We start from the raw sequence: 6,053 nt of genomic DNA, 5'->3' as shown, positions 1-6,053 counted from the left end.
AGAAACTATTTGGTATAACTTTATCTGTTTTAATGTAAGATAGCAGCTGGAAATGCAGAGGAACCTGTGCTTTGCTAGGAAGTTCTCTATGGACCTCCAGCGAGTGCTCCATGAATCACTGATGGTGCATGGTCTACAGCTGGGAGCTAGTGATTTGAAGAAAGCCCAAGTAAACAGATATACCTTGTAATATATAATGAAGGTCACTAAACATAGAAACCAAAACTTCCTCTTCATCAATGTGCATGGAGCATTTGGTATCTTGAAAGTTAAATAAATATAAAAAAAGGAATATTTGGGATACTACAATAAAATAAAGGAAGAACACCAACAGAAACAGAGACTCAGGCATATATGAGCAAGGGGCATCATCTGGGAAGTGGCAAAGGAAGGAATCTAGGCTCTTTTTTCTAAGAATGACAAGTCCCTTTGATGTTAACAGTCTAAGTCCTGACTTCTAGGGATCTAAAAGGCTGCCCAAACTAAGACAAATGGAGTGGGGGACAGAGAGGCCTTTTGTAATGGTAAATCTGCATCAGAGAGGATAGTAGCCAGCAAACATGAAAGCATACTTCTAATCTTTCAAGGGACAAAGCGGTAAAAACAGTAGTCTGGCAGGACAGTGCATGAAGCTGAGTTTCTGGATATAGTAACAGACCTGAAAAAGAAGGAAACCCACCAATTATTACAATCACTCAGAATTTAATACAGTCAAAAGAAGATAGCAGTTAGAAATTATTGATTTCCCAGCTTGCTATTATGTCATTAGATATTAATATAACATTTGAAGATACCAATGTTTGCATCTTGTTCCACTCATAGTTCTATAGATGTTAACTTGCAGGCAGCCTTGCTGGCACAAGAACATAATAGCATATAGGATTTTGGCATTATTGAGCACTGGATAATTTTGATGACTTCTAAAACCCTTCAGCCTAGAAGTACTTTATTTTCAGGCTCCACTATAATTAGTTACAAAGGTTATTTGAGTGAGACATGCAGCAAGGCTGGAAGGTTATTGTTAAATGAAATCAATTTCACCTACTTTTTCTCTTGCTCTAATATTTTCTGTTAAATCTATAGTGAAGAAATAAACTATTTCAGACAGTCATTTACCAACAATGACTTGTTCAGTAGTTTCAACAACGCATTCAGAAACAGTGAAGGGATTCAGGTGATGACAGCCTTTGGTTGAATAGTTCTCCGAGTCTGTCAGGCTGTGTCTCCAACTGCATTACAGATTCCAAGCATGGCCAGCTTCTTCAGTCTGAAGGAAGACATTGTTGACTTATATAAACTTCTCATGCTTTAACTGAAGTTTGAGGAAAGGCAGCATGTCCTACCACCTCTGTTCAGTCTCACAGATCTAAACAGCTTCATACATTACTGATACTCCATAGTTTGCAAGATCAAAAGAAAAAGGATGTATCTCCAGAAAACCTGGTCCAGTTTTAGAGTGTATGAATTGTAAAACAAAGGTCTCAGGAAACCACAGTGAATCCCAGCATTCCAGCAGAAGCAGAGTAATTGAGTCTTGGTTTAAGACCCATGCTAGAGAATTCAAATTTGCTTAGGGATGCCGCAGATGTGGTAGCTGCTAACAGAAAAAGGAAGTCCCCATCCACTTACTCCCTCTGATACACAATGCATTACTGTCACAATTATTCATATTCCAGATTCTGAAATGGTTATGGGTTTGGTTCATTTGCCTGAGTAAAACTTGGCAGATCTAAAAAATCTAACTTGAGATGGATTTGTGTGCACATACATGCACATACACAGACAATGAGGAAAAACAGGATAAATTTTAAAGCTGAAAAAATATACCTTTAATAATTGCTTAAGTTCTGACTAGAAAAGATAGCTGCTGAAAGCATATCAGTGATTAGTCTCTTGACCTTTCTTCAACTTGAAGTCATCAGCTATTGTTCACCACTGATAATAATAATAATAACCTTTATTTTATGAGATGACTGACAGCCAGTCCTTAGAGACCAGTCTTTCACAAGAGCAACATGCTTAAAAAAGAAATCATATTTAGTAGTCTCAATACAGTGAAATTAATTCAGAATTTTTACATCAAATACTAGAATCATTAAATACTGCCTATGCAAGAGAAAAAAAAGGAACATTCAAAATTACTTTTAAAGGAAAAAGCTGTGACAGAAGGTTGAGCAGCAGAGCAGCAAAGTAGTAAAATTTATTTCGCCTTTACCCCTTTTATTTTTATTTTTTCTTAATGAGAAGATAGAAAGTTTCTGAAAGTTGTCTTTTCCTTTGCTGCATTTTGAAAGGGGAAGAGGACGGAAATCAGAGACTGTATGAACGGACACAGGGAATATCCTATCTTTAACAATGGCCAGTTGTGAATCCTTAGATATGAACACTATTATACTTCATTTTAGAGGAGGGGATTTCTTCCTAATCACAGCCAGCAATCATTTCATGACCTGAAGCTGCAGTGGCTGCCCCCTTCACATTTTCATTCTTCCTAGTGTAATTGCATGTGTTACTCTAGACCAGACTTGAATGGAAGTCCCTTTAAGGGAAGCCCCAGGAGGTGGAGCTGATAATAGGGTAGGTGGTTCTCATTCCTCAGAGTGATCATTGAACCAATCAGACAATATAGTGTTAGGGGTCACAGCACAACTAGCAGTGCACTGTTCTGAATGAAATATGTAAAGCCAAAGCCCTGAATAACTGTGGCCATGAGACAGAACCTTTTTTCCAGAGTGAAGGAGCTTGCTCCAGCAAGACCTAACCTGAGGTACTGCACTTTGCCTTCCCATTAGTTCTGCCAGTCCCTTAGCCTGTAGTAGTAGTAGTATATAGGAGGTCTATCTGTGTCTAAATACTGTTGCTCCTCCCCAGTGGAAGGAGATGCAGTTCACTAGTGGGATTTTTGGTTTGACAGAAGAATTTAATGCAACCTCTTAAAACATTATGATCATCATTTTCCTGGAGGGCTGCAGAGTATTTGTCCTTAAACTCAGTGTGCTTCCCATAGTCAGTGCGTTTACCCCATTACCTCCTAGTGAGCTGTCGAACAGAAAAGCCAGTATGAATACCAGGAAGATCAGGAACTGTTTACAGACTTATCTGCAGGAATGTCTCCTTTATCTAGCAATAACTGTATTCCAGGCTACAGGCTTTGAAATATCTAAAATCAGTAAGCAGATAAAATGAAATTACTAGCTCTCAAGGAATTCTTAAGTTATTAGCCAATATAGTGAAACATTCATTGATCAAAGCTCAGATCTTAAAGGACTTGAACCTTATAACCAAATTCCACTGAAATTAAAAAAAATATAATATCTCAGCCTAACTTTTAAATTTGGGTTTGGGGTTTGGGAAAATATTTACCGGCTGAAAAGGCTCAACATGAGTGCGGTGGGTTGACACTGGCTGGATGCCAGATGCCCACCAAAGCTGCTCTATCACTTTATCACTCCCTTCCTCAGCTGGGCAGGGGAGACAAAATATAACAAAAGGCTGGTGGGTTGAGATCAGGACAGGGGGAGATCGCTCAGCAACTACTGTCACAGGCAAAACAGACTCGACTTGGGAAAATTATTTATTATCAATCAAATCTGAGTAGCATAATAAGAAATAAGACCCAAACATTAAAAAAACCTTCCCCCTTACCCTTCCCTTCTTCCCAAGCTTAACTTCATTCTCAGTTTCCTCTACCTCCTCTGCCAGAGCAGTGCAGGGGGACAGGGAGCAGGTGCTGCGGTCAGTCCCTCCCGCGCTGTCCCTGCCGCTCCTGCCCCTCCGGGGGAGGCTCCTCACACCCTGCCCTGCCCCAGCGCGGGGCCCTGCCAGGGCAGGGGGCCCTCCACGGGCTGCCCCAGCCTGGGGCCCTGCCGCGCTGCAGTTCTTCACACACGTTTTTTTTCCCCTTGTTAAACACGTTACCCCAGAGGCGCTACCGCTGTCACTGCTGGGCTCAGCCTTGGCCAGCAGCGGGTCCATCTTGTAGCCGGCTGGCATTGTCTCTGTTGGACATGGTGGAAGCTTCTAGCAGCTTCTCACAGAAGCCACCCCTGTAGCCCCCCTGCTACCCAAACCTTGGTATGCAAACCCAATAGAATGGCACAGCCACATCTGAGTTGTAGAAAGTACCTTGACATATATGAGTGTTGTAAAGATGTTGGCATTGTAATCTTCAACCCATGTTACCAGAGAAGGATTCAAAAGTCAAATGACCCTATTATGTGGCTCATGACCCTCTCCATAGACTAAAACAGATCAGGTGGCCACTGGACAGATCATCATCACTCAAGAGACTCTGTCACCAGCTTTCTGCAAGCCAATTCTTGGTGTCTCACTTTCCTCATGTGCAAAAATGGTGGTATTTTTTTTCTTGAAGTTTGTTTTGAGAGCTACTAACGAAAGCACTGGACATTTTTTTCTATTTCTGGTGTGATTTTTACTACACTCTAAGCAGAACCACTTTTCATTCATATGCAATTTACTTTGAAGAGTCAGCATCTGTTTCTAGTTATGGATGATACCAAAATAACAGGCATCCAGCTTGTATCATTTTTAATGTTTAGAAAATTAATTTAAAACCATTTTTAATATTGATAAAATATACTACTTATATTTTTTTCCACCTCCTAAGTTTTGAATACACATGGGACCTGGAGAGATCAGATCTAAATTGAATGGATCAGCAAAGTGTACTGCAGTCGATGAAGTTATGCGGTTTTACATTATCTAAGAGTATGGCCCAAAGTGATAAGGATTGGCAGGAGAAAAACTGCACATATACACACACCACCCCCATGAAACACATATTTTTAAAGCTGCTGTAAAATATTATTCTTTCTGCTAAATATGTAGTATCTGAAGGATACATCAAATGTTCATGCTTGTATAAGGATTATGCAGTTTTAAATGCCTTTGCCAGTCCGTCTTAATCTACCCAGCCCAAAGAAAAGCTGTTACAATTTTATACCGTACAGCACATTTGTGTGTGACTGTATGTGTATTTTCATGTATGTGAACAAGAGAGAGAAATGCATTTACAACCATAGAAAGCCACTAATTAGGGCAAATTAAAGTACATCTTTGTTTCATCAAACCTCAGCTATTTTCTTTTGCCATTTATTGTTTATTGGAAACAGTCCTTTTTCTAACACTACCCACAACAGATTTTGTAAATTTTGTGGCTTATGTTGACTGTTTTGCAATTTATACTAGTGTGTAAAATATTCCCAGCACATACACTTAATCAAAACAAGCCCAATTAAGCTCAGTACTCCAGATTCCACCTCATTAGCTTTCTGTTCCTAAAATATAACAGATGTGATTGCTGCAGGCCATGAGTTAAAGATGAATTTTTCAGCTAAACACTTACAATACAACCTAAAGTTATATGAAGATTTAATTATTACTTTCATTTTCATGGCTTCCTGTAAAAGCTAATTTTTCACTTAATAGCAATAGTACTCCACTACTGCACTTTACCCACGGTTACAGAGAAAATTGTCTAAATGAGGAAGAAGGGAGAGGTCAGGGGTCCTATTTTTACTTTTGGCCTCACATATTGGACAGGTGACTTCACAAACTTGCAGGGCTTTTCGCCTTTCAAAACTACTGGAATTCAGAGAGGAGTCAGGATCCCAGCTTGCAGAATATCACTTCTGCCTAAAAACTCTGTGCAACTGTGTGAATGATTTTGCAGCATGTTTACTTGGCATGCTTCAAAAAGATCTGATGGCTTAGTATACCAGCAATAGCTGGCTAGTACTCCCCTCAAATAATTCTTGGTACATCTTAGCTGGATTCTGACTGTTTACAACTACTAGCTTTCATATGATATCCAATATAAGGAAAAATATCCTTTTCAGTAGTCAAAAGGCCAAAGAGGATTATTGTACGACTGACAGCAGGGATACAAAGGGAAGCACTGCCAATTGTCAGTAGCTGCATTTCTTTGTCAATACCCCAGTGGCAAGCTGCTGAATCTCTCCCACACTTTGTCCTTGTTAATGAACCTCAAGCATCTGGTGGATCAAAAATTATCTCTGGACAAACCAAAGCAA

General features: G+C 39.7%; 1 long non-coding RNA gene across 1 annotated transcript; it reads right to left on the bottom strand.

The window, feature by feature from the left end:
• Positions 1-331: 331 nt before the first annotated feature.
• On the bottom strand, positions 332-3,754 carry LOC130151050 (uncharacterized). Its single transcript, XR_008822490.1, has 3 exons — positions 3,646-3,754; positions 1,117-1,267; positions 332-658 (listed from the first exon to the last, which is right to left on the bottom strand). It is a non-coding gene; the product is annotated as an uncharacterized LOC130151050 (long non-coding RNA).
• Positions 3,755-6,053: the final 2,299 nt, after the last annotated feature.

Source organism: Falco biarmicus, chromosome 6 (assembly GCF_023638135.1).
Source record: "Falco biarmicus isolate bFalBia1 chromosome 6, bFalBia1.pri, whole genome shotgun sequence".
NCBI classification, from domain to species: domain Eukaryota; kingdom Metazoa; phylum Chordata; class Aves; order Falconiformes; family Falconidae; genus Falco; species Falco biarmicus.
Note: the sequence above shows the minus strand (reverse complement) of the source record. Positions and strands in the feature narration are given on the sequence as shown.